The sequence below is a fragment of the Hippocampus zosterae genome, chromosome 17, assembly GCF_025434085.1.
Source record: "Hippocampus zosterae strain Florida chromosome 17, ASM2543408v3, whole genome shotgun sequence".
Classification (NCBI taxonomy): domain Eukaryota; kingdom Metazoa; phylum Chordata; class Actinopteri; order Syngnathiformes; family Syngnathidae; genus Hippocampus; species Hippocampus zosterae.
The window spans coordinates 7,980,295-7,996,117 of NC_067467.1; positions in this window are offsets into that span (position 1 = coordinate 7,980,295).

A 15,823-nucleotide genomic window follows, 5' to 3' on the forward strand; every position below is an offset into this window, starting at 1 on the left:
AGTTGGTGTGAAAATGTAAAAAAGTTTCAGAGGTGTCTTGAGATATTAGTTCAAGTAGTTTCGTGACAAAGCGCTCAAGTCATCGTTCTTCACTGAAATGATTGGAAATGCCATTAATCTGTGCCACCCTCCCCCCAAATGCAACAGAAATGTTTGCAATGTGTTTTTAAAATAAGAAATATTGCATTATATAATATTGCACTTGACACCCCCATTGCTGGTCACTTGAGGGTGCAGCAAAAAACAGACATACGGATATACATTAACCACGAGCTGGGAAAATGGATGCTACCGTAGTCTAGCATCTTTCTTTTGCCCACAGATAACTACATCCTTGAGCTGTGTGAAAATGGATCCGCCTAAACCTTCCAGTTTCTGGAATATGCCCCATTAGGTTGCCGCGGAGCTCGAAAGCGGCCATGCTTGCGCAAAGCCATTATCCGTATGCTGCCTGTCAATGTGTAAAATTTCCATGCGCACAAACAAGATAGCCTCGTTTAATTGTATAAATGCTGAGATGAAAAGTTCTAATGATGAATGGAGCATTGGAGCGTGAAAACAAAACAAACAAAAAACATCTGAATCACTGAGTCTCACAAAGTTGCCATTGAGTACAGATTTGCTTAATCAGTGTGCATCTGTAATAGCTTTGTGGTTCATTAATACTGTCAAAATGAAAGGTACACACGTTAAAAATGCATTTCGTGTGGTAACGTAAGGTCTCGGTGTAATTATTATTTTTTTGGGTGAACTAATTAGGAGCCATAGCTAAATTATACACCTCGGGAGAGCTAATGATGGCCTTTGCTGCATATTTTGGAACTGAAAAGGGGAGTGGGGTCACCTTGCTTGATGAGCATGACTTCATTTCTTGAATGCTGAGGTTCACAAAGTCACCGACTCTCCGACTTCATTCATTAGCCGAGTCTTGCAAAATTCATCAGGTTATTCCGGCAGACATTTGTCCGATAATAGAATGAAGCTCATCTGCAGCGCCTCAGGCCCACGATAGATCACATTACGTTTCTTTTTCTTTCTTCCTTCTTGATGGAATTTGGGAAAGAGATGATGAGTGCAAGAATCTCGGCTCTCATATTGCACACAAAGATTAAAATAAATGCCTTGTACACATGGAGGGTAATGTGAATGTAAAAAAAGGAAGTGGGCTCTACATTTTATTTTCCCGGTCATGTTCACATAGGCAGTTTTTGCAGCCTGATTTCATACTGCGATTCATTTTATGGCGTCGCTCTTTCTGCTGTGTCTGCCTCAGCCACCGGGAGACAGTAAAATGCAGTCATGGGACACAAATGAAGCCAAATAGAATTTCTACGACTCCTCTGAATTTGGATGGTCTGGGACATAACACCTGCGATTGAGGGAGGGTTATTGTACATGTGTAACTGTCTTGGTTTGATGTTTAGTTTGACAGTAAACTTCAGATAGGCGTGGTATTAAACCGCTTGACGCCTCTTTTTTGATTATCTGTAAGCAGCGGCCACTTGTACGATGTTTGTATCCAAGCCATGATCATTTCCCCTTTAAGTTTTAATGAGAGATCATTTGGGATTTAAAAAAAATGCAAGTCTGTGGAGATTTCCCATGATGTTTGCAGCCCTGACAAACGGCCCACTCTTTTAATTTATCTGAACCGGACCAAGGAGACGATGGCCAATGAAACAAAGAGTAATTTATAAGGGACGAATGCGGCAAGTAGGGACGCCTGAGGGATTTGTTGCCTTAACTGCCGCATAATGAACGAGCTGACTAAAAATGTGCCATCTCGAAAGGGCTCTACCCTCTTGATTTGTCCTCTGGCTGAAGCCAAATTTAATGGCACATGTATTCAAATGACACATTCTGTTCTTTTTTTGGAGGATAAACATATTTCTAGTGACAAGACGCTGAAAGTGTTTGTACTCAAAGGTTGGAGAGTATAATTTGTTTTCATTCCCCTCCCCCCCACAGATTTAAAATGTCTTCAAACCATCTGGAAATGTTTAATTACTTAGGCGTGCATTCAATACATTTAACTTGATTGTATAGGTAAAATCTAGCATCTCTATTCCGCGGTGAGCGACAGTGACTCACTATAGCCCGCAAGGGTAGTGTTGCCGCTCGCGTTCCAGCAACAAAGTCTAATAAATTTAGTTTTAGCCTATCAGCTTCAAAATCATTTTGATCGTACTCTGGCGTTTAATGCGAAGGTTAGCACGCCAACATATTTTTTCTTTCAAACACAAAACAAATGGCACAATTCCTTGAAAATGCAGATTTTTCAAGTGGAAATGGAGCAAAATTGGTCAAGTCATGCTGTTCATCTCTAAGTTCAGTCAAGCCTAATGAATACCAAGTTAAGTCCGTCATACATTTTAGCTAAGCAAGTCCCAAGTCCGAAAACTGATGACCTTTCCAAAAGTATTGGAATGTCAAGGACAATTCCTTTTTTAAAAAAAATTCCCGTCAAAAGATGAATAGGAGTCAAAAGTTGATAATTAATTATCGCTGTTAGCATCACAAGTTACATCACCAATAAAGACTGGTGAGAACCCTTTTATGATGTTGTTCGACACTTTCATTAGTCGCGATTAGCATTGTGGCAGACTCTGGTACAATATAGCTATGCATTATGTTGATTTTCTCTGACCCAGCCCGCCTCGGTTCTTTATGCTATCTCCGAAATAGCCCCTCATCATAATGTGTGAAACTCCACTTTCCGTACACACGAAGATACGATAGTTTACATGTGTAATTATTTCGTTGAGGGCTCTCTCAGGCATGTGTGTAGATACGCCTTGACGGGTCTGATGGCCCCCCTTCAACTCGTCCACTAATTGGCTCTGTATGGCACTTAGAGATTGTACAGCTGGAGCCCAGTTGCGCTTGATTTTCTATGGCTGTTTTGGTGAAGCTTCTGCCTGGCCAAGGAGGCCTGCTGCGCCTGCTTGAAAATCCGTCAAAAGAAAGGTGGACGTGGAGAACGGGTGTCACTGTCAAGGCAATGTAACAAGTGGCAGAGTGGCTTTCTTCCACGTACATTACAAAAGGTCTTAAAAAGCTATCACCTGTTGTGTCCGTCCAACCGCTAGATGAATGGAGGTGGCTGGAGACACAAATCACCCGCTGTGTGACATTTAGCAATTCATTTCCATTTGCAGGTTTTTGTGTTTTTATTTTCTTTCTTTATTTTGCGTCTGCGTTTCATTCGGAGGTTGCTGGAATTTAGAGCCTTGCTGTTTAAGCATGAGCAAGTGTGGGCGGTAGTGGGTGGGGAAAAAACATCTCCCGGGCATACTCCAACAGACCGACAATCCCCAGTAATCTCACGAGGGCATTTGCTGTTGCGTCGTCGTAACTCTTGATGGGATTGCTAACATCAAAGCTCGGAATTTGCTTGCTTAGGCTACGAATCCATAAAAGGAGGCCAATATTAAGGTTTGTCTCATTTCTCCTTGCTGAGAAATGGCCCGGAGATGTTGTGGTTCAAAATGTGAGGACTAACAATGCAAGCGAAGCGGCGATTCGTCAGCAAGGACACCTGAATGCGCCGTTTAGGCAAAAGGGTGCTCCAGCAAGTCTTGGGATTGAAGCCTAGGGATGAAAATGGGTCGGACTAATGGCTACATTTACTGTGCAGTGAGAGCAATTTGAAGATTAAAAGGAGAGATGGATGATTAAAAGACAGGAATTGCAGAGATTCCTGATTGAACACTTTCATCATCGGCTCACATAATATACAAATGTTATATGGCGACCAGAACTGATAAACCGCTAATACACCATGACTATCAAGCATAATTCTGCCTCTTGCATTTCTTTCTTTTTTTTCAAGAGACTGAGGGAAAGAAATTGTTTTTTCTCCTGTATGAAATCGTGCATTTTGATTGGTTATAACTTTCAATGTCGCCACGTCATGCAACCGCAATTCAAATTTTGAATCGCCCCAAAACCAGTGCTGAGACTCGGCCACTGGGCAAATCTTATGGCAGAATCGAACACACAGTTTCTCATTATAGGTCAGCATTCAGGTAGCGGAGGCTATGTGGTTGCTTTGTTACACTCTTTGTTTGATGTTTAGTTTGACAGTAACCTTCAGCTGAGAGTAGCGCGAAAAAGCCTCAAGTCTCTTTCTTTTGATATTACTTCGGATATTTTCAACGTGATGCGAGCTGTGAAATGAGTTGCGTCGTCGTGTCTGTATGAACAGCCTGACCGGCACGTATGATGATGCCTCGCCTGGCGTCATCAATATATGCGTTTTCCGAGAAGCCACATGCGGAATTCCAAGTGTATCATCAACTGTCGGCTCCTTCCAATGGATCATCAGACAGGAGTATGCGGCGGATAGATTATTCATAGCGCCGGATAATTGCGGGGGATGCGCGAGGAAGCAGCGGGGGCAACCAGCAGCTGTTTTCATCACCTTGGCAGCCCCGCGTTGAAGTGGCTGCTTCAGGTGGTCGACGCTTGGCCGCCGAGAGAAAAGTGAAATAAAAGATGCCCATATTTAACTCTCGTCGCCTTTTGAAGGGGTCTGAATTGATGGTGGATCACCTGGAAGGGAGAAAAAAATGGTAATTCAGTTCACAAACACGAGACCGGTCTCCTTTCATGCGTTAAAAAAATCTCCCCGAATAACCGAGTAACGCTGTCTGTTAAAATAAAAGGATATTTTCTTCTCTAAACAATGCCTTGGAAATGCTAATGAGATGCTGCTCATTCCTATTCAGAGGGGACGGCGTGATTTGAGCAGCACTGATGTCTTAAATTAACACAACAATAATGCTCATCGCTGGGTCAGTCGAGGTGTTCGCATGAAAAATAGTCGGTTTAACAGACGCACGATAACGTCGAAGTTCAACCGCAAGCTGCTCATTCATAAATGGGGAACTCCAAAGTTTGTTGTGCGTATTTTTATTTAGTTTTAGGCTAATATGGTCGTCCAATTCCCAACTTGTCGGAGGTTCACTGCTGTATCCGGAATATCAACAGGAAGTGCTAAAATTTAAATTGTGGCCCTGTTAATCATCAAGACTGGCAGCAGGCGGACGCCCGGCAGGATTTCTATTAACATGAAATGTGTTATGCTCGGGCTTGTTAAAATAATGGAAAGAGGTGGGTGCGCGCGTGTGTAGAAGGTGTAATGTTCCTCCGTACCGTTGCTGTTAGTTGATTGCCAATGCAAACTCTTTCAAGCCCAAGTTTGGCCGCCGTCCGTCAAGCTTCAAGACGATTTGAACTTTATGGCATCTGCGGTTAATCCTAATTGAACATATTGTATATATGCCACACAGCTTAGATTGTCTTTGGGCCTTATTAATGGAGAATTCCAATGTGGTTTCTGCAATTGAAATAGGAGATAAAACAAGACCGTGTTGGTTTGCAGTCGGCCGGTAACGCTTGACTTGTCACTGCGACGCCACTAATTGGCCCCTAGGTGAAGACAGGAGGGGGTGGGGGGTGGATTTAGGCAGAGGCTGCTTTTATTTTTTGGCTCGCAAATCCACTGTGGTTTAACTTTTTTATTTGTGCACGCCAGTAAGAAAAAAATAACAATATTGGAATTATACACAAGCCTGAGGAAGGCTGTCACGCTATTATGAAGAAATTTAATGGAAGACTTCTAAATGATAATGAAAGTGAAACGTTTGAGTTTTCTGGCTTTGTTGAAACTCAAGATCGCTCACAAATCTCGGACTCTGGGGGCCACAGTGCGAGGATGGCTCTAACCCCCCCCCCCCAGCCCACCCTACCCCCTCCCCCTCAGGGAGGCCCAGTCAGCTCGCAGGGGGGCCTGAGCTGTCAGATGAAGCTCTGTGCCAAAGTTTGTTAGTGAACTCTTCACCCATCGGCTGCAAGTATTTCCAGCACGGTTCAGTCAAAAGGTGTGCGGCGTTCGGTGTTCTCTGTACCGGCAACCCTCCTTCTAGTGGGCGTCCGAGCCTAAATATAGCTGAGAATAAATGCAAAGGGCTGCAGCGGTGTAGGCGTACGGCTACAGGTAACACACAAAATCAAAATCTCACCAGCCAAGTTTGAGTAATAGATCCCTGAGTGGTGAAGATTAGTGGGCAAAAAAAAAAAAAGTTTCAGCGAGAGCGCATGAAAGTCACAAGCGGTCTTGACACTTTGAAGGTGAACAGGAGAATAGATATTGTTCTGGCTGCCTGGAAAAGGGCACTCGGAGTGTTCGGGTTCACCTAAACTGCCAAGACGTACAATCAAGTGGTAGTCGCTTTCATGTAGCTTGGGCCATTTTTTTACTTTTTTGCTGCATTGTTGAGATGAATGTGTGAAAGGTTCATACTCATATTTGCCCAAGGAGAGTCTAGGCGGCTATCCAATCGTGTCAGGTGACACCTGATCCACAAATGTTACCCTGGCGCAATGAGCTCTAATCGCAGGTTACTGGTGCATTCCAAAATAGAACATGGGACTAATGTGTGTGTCTTCGTCAAAAGTAGGGCACAGTGATTGAGATCCAAAAAGATCCTATAACCTTTTTCCTTAGCATCAGGCAGAAGGCTCTGGAGTCTGCATTTTATTCTGAACTTTGAGATCACACTTGGTCATTTTAAGAAGCCTCATATAGATTCAGTTTATCGTATTTTTGTCATATCTTTAACATTAGGAATTTGGCAATTTCTTTTCAATTTTGAATTTCCATCCCTTTATGTAAAACAGAACATTATTTCAAATTGGCAACCCAGAAAAGGAATAAACTATTATAAATTGGTGATGATTCAGTTAGTAGTTCGGTCTGAAAATTGACAAAAGAAAAGTAGTGATGTTCGATACCACTTTTTTTTTCAGACTGATACCACTTTTGACCAATACAACTCATATCTTCAATCGATGAAGTGTAGCGCCAGCTACTGGCGAGAAGGAATTACTCATGCCAGATTTTTTTTTTTCATCTTTGGGAATGGTGGCTTGTACTGGCAGACTTTACAAGTATCCAGTACATTGAAATCAGGCAGGTATCAGGCCGATACCGATTCCTGATATTTGTACTTACCCATCCCTACAAAAAATTTTGGATTGTTGCAGTACGAAAACCAGTTTATTGCTGTATATATTCTTATGTCAATTTTTGCACCTTCATGAAACATACTCCTCCTCTGCCTCGTTTTCCAAAGTGGTGTTAATGCTTTCTTGTCCTTTGTTGGTAGTAGTACACTTTTTGCGGTGAGGGAGACACTTGTCAGTGTTAGGCAGCAGTGCCAAAAGTAATAAATCTGTAAAACGCCAGAGGGGTCAGCGGATGGAAGCAAAGTTGTTTGTTTACTTGAAGTTTGAAAATTGGCACACCGTGTCATAGTTAATCTTTGCCAGTTTGTCAGCGACACAGTCACACAGGAACAAGATACACTCAGCATAGGAAATGCTTATGCATGGCTACTCAGACGCACGGAAGAGAGGACTTGACATCAGAGGCAAATGAAACCATGCGCTGCAGTATTGTAGACCAATGAAATACGACGTTTGAATAAAAACATTTTTGGTTAACTTGAGATAGTGGCTGCGCCGTTGAATGCCACTCCTTGTTGAAGTTTCCTTTCAAACTCAACAAAGGTGTAACAGATTTACCGTATTTTCTGCACTATAAGGCGCTTCGGAGTATGAGGCGCACCTTCAATGAATGGCCTATTTTAAAACAATTTTCATATACAAGGTGCACCGCATTATAAGGCGCATAGAATAGAAGCTACAAAAGTGGCTGTGGTTGCATTATGCATCCACTAGATGGAGATATGCTAACGAGAATACAATACAATACTGCATCTGTAACAAAGCGCTTTACAGAACATTTAAAATACTACGTCCCAAGAAATCAGAATATTGATCCATATATAAGGCGCATCGGATGATAAGGTGCACTGTCAGCTTTTGAGAAAATTGAATGTTTTTAGGTGCGCCTTATAGTGCGGAAAATACGATACAGGTTTTGCGTTTAACACCAGTTCCTAGATCAGCCTTTAGTCCCCTGGCTTCATGCTCATGCTCATGTAACGCTGCACCACGTCCATGCTAAGTGTGATAGAAACTTGAGTTTTTTTTTTTTTTTCAAATTCAATGTATGTTGTGATACAGTATTCGATTATAGAGTACTAGTTTTTCCTCTCAAAAACTTCTTGTATGAGTAAGCATGAACCAGAAGCTTTGTCAGATAATTAAAAGACTCCAGCATCAATGTTCCATAAGAAACAAAAAGATCCAGGTTGAACTACACAGCCAACCTACAAGCACAACCGTAAGCATATAGTTGAATTTGGCAGCGTCAATCAAAACGGACTATTATTATCATTGTAATGGCAGAACTGTGAATATGCTTTAGTCTTTTTGTTGTTACGTTTTTAAATTTTTTTTTTTTATGGCACACACTCCATGTCGACAAAAGCCGGAAAGGAATCCTTGAAAGTGCCTTTGGGCATCTCACAAATATCCAGCTGCTCTGTGGCCAACGCGGCAGGAATGTGTCGGTGCTGATAACAAACAACAGGCCAGGATTTTGCGTGCATCCGCATCACATACTCCCAACACCTCTAGCACAACAAGAATCGGATGGTAAACATGTCACAATCCTGCCCGGATCTATTTTAGGGCTCATACACCATCACGTGTGTATCACTTTTCATTAGATGACATGTGGAATGGGTGGACTGTTGTCATGCAACGCAGCCTGCCCCCCCCCCCCCCCAACCCCCCTTTAATGTGGCAGTTTGAATAATTTAGCAGAATTATGACAGATGCGCTAGCGGTGGACTCAAAAGGCTTTGGCCTCTGAAGTCACTTCATCACGCTCGTCAAGGCTCATATAGCGAGCGTTGATATTTCTGACACATGTAAAAACTAAAAGTCTTTGCTGGAGGCCTGCCGCAATCCTGAATGACCTTTACATTTCAAAAACGGTAGTCGTAAACTGTTTATTACTGAAGAACAGTTGCATATTGTCGCTGTCTAGTAGAAACTCCATATTTCATATGTTTTTTTTCACAAATCAAGACTGTCGGTCTGTCCCTTGGTCGTCAGTCATTTTTACTCACTTTTCATTTAAAGGTTTGAAAATAGTTTGACAACAAATCTGCTAGCTCTCCTGGACACTCGAACTGTCTGGGAATTATGAAATAACTCCACCGCTTCCTTAGTCTGCGGGAGCCGTGTGTCATTATGCCGTCTCAAGATTGAAAATCTGAATGACTTTAAAGGCGCTCACGTTTTTAGCCGTTATTCTGAAGTGACGCCTCGCCGGAACCAGCCGCCAAGGTCCAACCACTGGTCATCATGGTACCAAACGGCCCAGCAGTAATGGGGCGGAGTGTACAGTCGTACTCGCGCCTGATTACAGCAAAACGGGAAATGAGGTGTACAATGTGTGGCTTTAATCATTTACTTTTTATCCCTCATTGCAGCGTTACGAGTTGTCAAGTCAAGTCAACAGTATTTATAGATATTTATAGTTGTAGCTTCTGTTTTACGCCTCCCCTTTTTAGATGTAACAATTGTATTAGATCTTAGCACAGGGAAATAAAAATTGAAGTTCAATATCAAACTCGGGTGAAGTTTAAAGATAGTTTCATGTTTCTCCTTGCAATCCCCCCCACAGGAATAACGCTCAATGGCTCACAAGTTTTATTGCGTCGGATCACAATCAAGCATTCCTTCACGTTTGCCCGAGAGCAACACTCGACTCAAAACCGAGCGTGATCTGATAAGCACTTTTCAAAATTAATAAGAACAACGCTGATAATGGATGATGTCCTGGGAGGAGCAGCATTCCGCCCCTTATTTTATCACACGTGCGATTGTCGGCGATAACTGTCAGACTCAAAGGTTCTGGCGTGCGTATTTCCACCGAGGTGTGGGAATTCTTTTCAAACAGATTTAAGAAGACTAATTGGTTTTGGGAAGACAAGACGCCAAACTGGAAATTCAAATTCCCGCAGGAATTTTGTGAAAATGCTGAGAGGATTTGAATGGCCGAAATGAGTTTTCTCCGCAGGGTGTCCGGGCTCTCCCTTAGAGATAAGGTGAGAAGCTCGGTCATCCGGGAGGGGCTCCGAGTCGAGCCGCTTCTCCTCCACATCGAGAGGAGCCAGATGAGGTGGCTTGGGCATCTGATTCGGATGCCTCCTGAACGCCTGCCTGGTGAGGTGTTCCGGGCATGTCCCACTGGGAGGAGACCCCGAGGAAGACCCAGGACACGCTGGAGAGACTATGTCACCCAGCTGGCCTGGGAACGCCTCAGGATCCCCCGGGGAGAGCTGGAAGAAGTAGCTAGGGAGAGGGAAGTCTGGGCTTCCCTGCTAAAGCTGCTGCCCCCCCGACCCGGCCCCGGATAAGCGGTAGAAGATGGATGGATGGATGGATTTGAATGGCAGCATATCATAGCAGATCCTTAACAATTTGAAAAAAATGCCCCGTTGTGGCTGAGAGCACCACTGGTGATGACCCAGACAACACAGGTAACGCTGTTTTAGGTAAGCTAATGAAATAGTCAAATTGTATTGAATGTAATTAAATTGTATTTTGTTAATTGGAAAAACAATGTTGCTGGAGGCTTTGAAACCTGTGTCTATTTTTTTTAAAGCAGCGTTGTTGAAGCACCTCCTTCTTTTGGAACAAAAATGGACAAAAAGCCAAACAAAACCCTTTATGAAGGTTGTACTTCGAACTAGTTCGACTTCCAGAAGGAAGTGATTCTCAAAGTGTGGTATGGGCATCACTCGTGGTACATGAGCTCCGTCTAGTGGTATGCGGAGAATCACTATATTAAATAATCTAACTATGTATGTAAAGGTGCCGTAATTCCTTTAAAATACATTTTAAAGTACACCTGTGGCCTGTTTTGGTGTGCTGGGCTGGTGGGGCGCGTCTTGAACGGCTGCAGTCGCCGCCCAGTGTGTCTGGGCAGTTACGGCTGCTCCATCCCCGACATCCCCTCCCTTCCCACCTGTGCACGTATTTGTGCTGTTGTTGTTTATATCTTCCATTCCAATGGCTGTCATACAGAATTTTTTTTCCAATCTCATACCAGGCCCCTCCCTGATAGGAGCAAAGCTTTTTTTTCCTCCTCCACTTTCCTGATGTTTTTCTATTTCATCTTAGAAAATCAGGACATCGTTTGGCAACCCGTCAGGCTTCTCCATTCTGTCTCTGATAGTTTTTGTTTTAATGTCTATTGGACGGATTGAAACTGTGAATTTCATTGGTCTTTCTTTTTTGAGGTGCTAAGATGGTGTCATAAAGGTTGTGGATGAATATGTTTTCACACCCCTCCATCCCCCCTTCCCCCCTTCACTTGGCCGTGCTTTCCACTTGTCAGTGTCTTATTCTGACCATAATGAGGACAAAGGTGCGAGGAGATACCCACACCAGACATGCTTGCTAAGAGGCAACAATAAAGCTCAATGAGCAACATGACAACGTTAATTGCTTCTTTTATGACTCCAGTGCCAACTAAACATGTCGGCGGCGTTAGAATAGATTCTTCGCCGGCTCCATTGTTATCTCACGATTAGCGGACAGCGTGCGAATGTAATGAAGCTGCAGCTTAAAAGCGTATTCTCCACTGAAGATGATGTCACAAAAAGGAGGACGCCAGAGGATAAAAACACATTTCAAGACGGTTTATGGAGTGAGGGTGAAGTGTTATCCAACTTGACAGAGTGTTATCTGGTAAATTTAATCCTTTAAGGTGTGTAACGGTAATCCTAAAATCAAACATGTCCTCATGGCGTCACAGAGCTGAAAAGAAGTCAAAGCAGGTTCCATAGCAGGGGTGCTAAGTCCAGTCCTCAAGAGCCCCTATTCAGCCAGTTTTAGATTTCTCCCTCCTCCATCACACTTAATTCAAATGATCAGCTAATCAGCAAGCTTTGCAGAAGCCTGATAACGATCCTGATCACTTGAATCAGGTGTGTTGGAGGAGCGAGACATACACTGTAGATAACAGGCTCGAAAGGGGCTCTCGAGGGACTTGACTCGGGGACCCCAGTTCTTCTTTATTCTGGCTCAAGTACTTTACAGCAGCTCTCTCTGTTGAAATGTTGAAATCTTAAGACTTAAGACTGATTTCAGTTACTTGCGGAGCTAAAGTTTCCACTGTAAGATACATTGCTAGCATATCTCATTTTGACTGGCGTCCGTTGTGTACCAAAGGGAGGAGGTGTCAGTATGCCAGAAGCCATAAATCCTCCCCTCATTCTGTTTGCTTGTTAGTGGGCTGCTGGTCCGAAACACAATCATAGCTCCATTTATTCATTCAGTGCTGACTTAGCGGCTCCATCATTTTGTCAGTCCCCCGGCCGCTCGCGAAGGGCTTGCCTCCTCATCCGTCCAATCCCTTTGACGCCCAAATAGACCCATTCATCATCCCCCGTTTAATTTTGACACGCCGCGACAAGCGTGACAAAAGATTGTTTGCGCTGTCAATACATTAGGCCATGGTGGCATCATTGTGAGCCAATGGTGGGAAGTAAAAAAATCCTTTCTACTCTGTTTCTTCAATTTGTGTGGATGATGACATGTTAAAAAGACGCACAGTAAACAGAGGGAGGAAAAGTCATCCGCGTTTCAGATCTTGATTGCTTGTTACTTTCTACCACTACAGTGTGTAGTTAGCTAGCTAGCGATGTCTACACTATGAAAATGCATCTTCTCTGAATCCCACAATATAAATTTTTTAAGTGTTATGTATTTTGTGTTATAACATCTAACCAGTGATACTGGTTAGATGTTGAAATATAAAGAATTATAGCTCTTTTACTAGTCGGAAGTATATACCGGTACTCAAATGTCTGTCATGGAGTGTAGCCCCAGACTGATTTATGTGTGTTGCCGCATTTGATAACAGTTTATTTTATCTGAAGGGTCTCTGTTATGTGGACCCATACACCGACACAACACCAAGATAGGAGGTGATACCGTGGACGAGGCTGCTGCTCATTCGTCAAGTAAGAGGAGTTCCGGTTAGCTCACAAGTAGCTGGTAGCTAGCGCCTCTCTTCAGGCCATAGAAAGCCCACTGCGGACGAAGGCAAAGTCAAGCCAAAAATGTTCTTTACAATATTATTTTCTATGTAGTCCCACCAGTCTAAGTATTCGGATTAATATTATGTGAGTGTAAAAATGAGTTAAGATAAGAAAACCTTTATTTGTCTCACAATGGAGAAATTCCCAAGTTTTTATCCCTCCCGTGGGGCGGCCATTTTGCAACTTCCTGTCGACTGAAAATGACCTCATCGTTGCTCAGGTAACGATCAATCAAAACTGTCTAATTCAAATTAAACTGCACTAATAAACTGACCACCGAAGGGTGTTGAAACTGCACAAATGCAAAATAACCTGGCCTATTTAACAGATGTGGCGCTTTTCATATGATGACTCAAGTCGACGATATTGTGGCAATTTTAATGTTGCAATATCGACATTTTGCCAGTGTCATGACAACCCTCCTTTCCTAAGTATAGTAACTGCGCTTATAACTAATTATAGAGTGCAATTACTTAGCCCTGCTGAGCTAACAATGAGCTGCAGTGGCTTGAAGAATCGGTTCCTCCGCGTGCTCCACTCGAGTCAAAAGCGAGAGAAGGCCCCTATAATTACTTTGATGAAATATTTAGTCATCTACTTATGGAGGAACTTTACAGCCCATCACAGTGATGCTCTTTTGGCATTGCCGCTGGCAGCATTAGGAGGTTGAAATAATTGCAAAAAAACACATGCAAAGAAAGTTTCCCCTCATCTCCATTTATCCTGCTTATTTATTTACTCCAGAAACCGAACAGTTCCTTTTTCCACGGGAGCATCCTAAGATTTGGCCTTGCCAAAAAGTGTCCTTTTAATGAAATGTTATGAACAAGAACACTTGCAGAGCAAAAACCTTCAACAAGGCCAAATGAACCAAAAATCTATAGACATGAATCATTTATCGCTTTGTTCAATAAACTCCTCCATTCGTTAACCTTGTATGGAGGGATCACGAAATAAGAAACAAATACTACCCTGGGTGAGGCAGTAATTCCTTAACCCAGCTGAGTTCTCCAAAAAGAAGTGCATTGTGAGGCACAGCGTTTCCAAAGAAAATATCATGAAAGTTCCGTTTAATTGAGCAGAGGACTATCTTGGAAGTGGGACTCTCAACTGGAAAATTAGCACAATATAAAAACTGTTAAAGTCTGGAATTGAAAATGCAGGTCGCAGAACATGAAGGCTAAATTGACTTTATTCATCTATATTTGCCCCCCCCCCCCAACCCCCAGAACTTCATGATGATACTTGCCAGAGAGAAGATTCTGTCACGCATCAGCCTGATTTGCGTTCATTCACCCCGTACTGTTTGTTCTCGCAAATTACAAAGGGCAGGCGAGTCGCAAGTGAAGGCGTGGTGTTCTATTGAGAAAGAGAAAGCGAGAGAGAGGGACAGACATTTGTCGGCTGACATGATAACCATCTGAGCTAATTCAGGGCGGGATGACCTTCAAAGATGCTTACCCAAAGCCGGTTCTCAAGGGCAGTCTCATGCTACCGTTGGATTATTGCAAGGTTCCCAATTAGTCTACCCGGGCTTCGGCTTGCAGTTAGCCTCGCATCTATTTCATTTTTTTTTTAAACCAGTTAAAAAAAACAAGTAGTAACCTAGCTTTGCAGGCGTGACCTGGTTACATGTTATAAGATATTTGTCAAAAGGTTTCCCTCCCTTATCTTAGTATGAGGAAAAAAAAACTGAAATGAATCCACACCGGGGATTTGCACGAATCCAGCGCTGATTCAAATGTTTCCACTTCGCAGCATCTGTGAGGTGCATTTTGAAGCTGCCAAGTGGAAGTGGGTGGACATGCAAACAGGCACGTTTGCAACGCAGAAACCTGATCAACTTTTTTAAAAAAATGTGTGTACCTCACTTTAGTATGAAAAAAGTCATTAACCCTGCACAATACCAAAAATATATTTAAAAAAACAGACTCTTAAATGCTAAAGTGGCACTTACATGGTGACACATACATGAAAGAGAGGAATTTAATTCAAGGAGTAATTGCTGTGTCGTCTTAGGATCAAACTTTTGGATCCCACGGCTGGTGATCCTCACGGGGCAGACGGCCACCCACTCTTTTGATCAACGTTTTTCACATCGACTGTGTTAACAGCGGGCAGGGAGTGTGCACCTGTGGCTTTTTTTTTCCCTCCCCCTCCTTCTTCCCCTGCTCTGTCAGCCCAGCTGACGGCCTCCCAACTCATCATTTCTCTCATGCCTCTCACTTGGCTGCCATACAGTCGGTCGCAGACGTGCATTAAAATTCCAATATCCTGCCCTGTCTCATACGTATAAAGCAGACGTGGGGGCAGGGGGTAGAGGGGGGTATATTGTTCCGGGAGAATGAGATATGTCGCCTGTGCCTCGCCAACCTCGCTCCGGTTGCTCTTGGCTGACTTGGCGACATCACAAGTGGAGCTCAGATGAAGTGCCTTAACGGCAGAGGAAGCATTTCCCATTGGGGGCTTGATGGAGCATCTTTCAAGCGTGGGAGTCAGGCGAGGTGAGAGTGAAGGGGGGTGGCTGGGTGCTTCATGCACATTTTATTTGTTTTGAATGTATATCTTGAACATGAGGACAATAAATAACCTGGAAAAAAACACAAGCAGGCAACAATAGTGCTACTGGGGTGACACAAGGGACCACACAATTCCGAACCAAAAACGCTACAGTATTTAGGTACAGTATTTATATAGGACCAAATACGCTCACTTGTGCTCTGAACGCATTCAATTGTTGAGAATACATTTCTCAATGCATGGAGAACAGATCCACGATGCTAACCCAG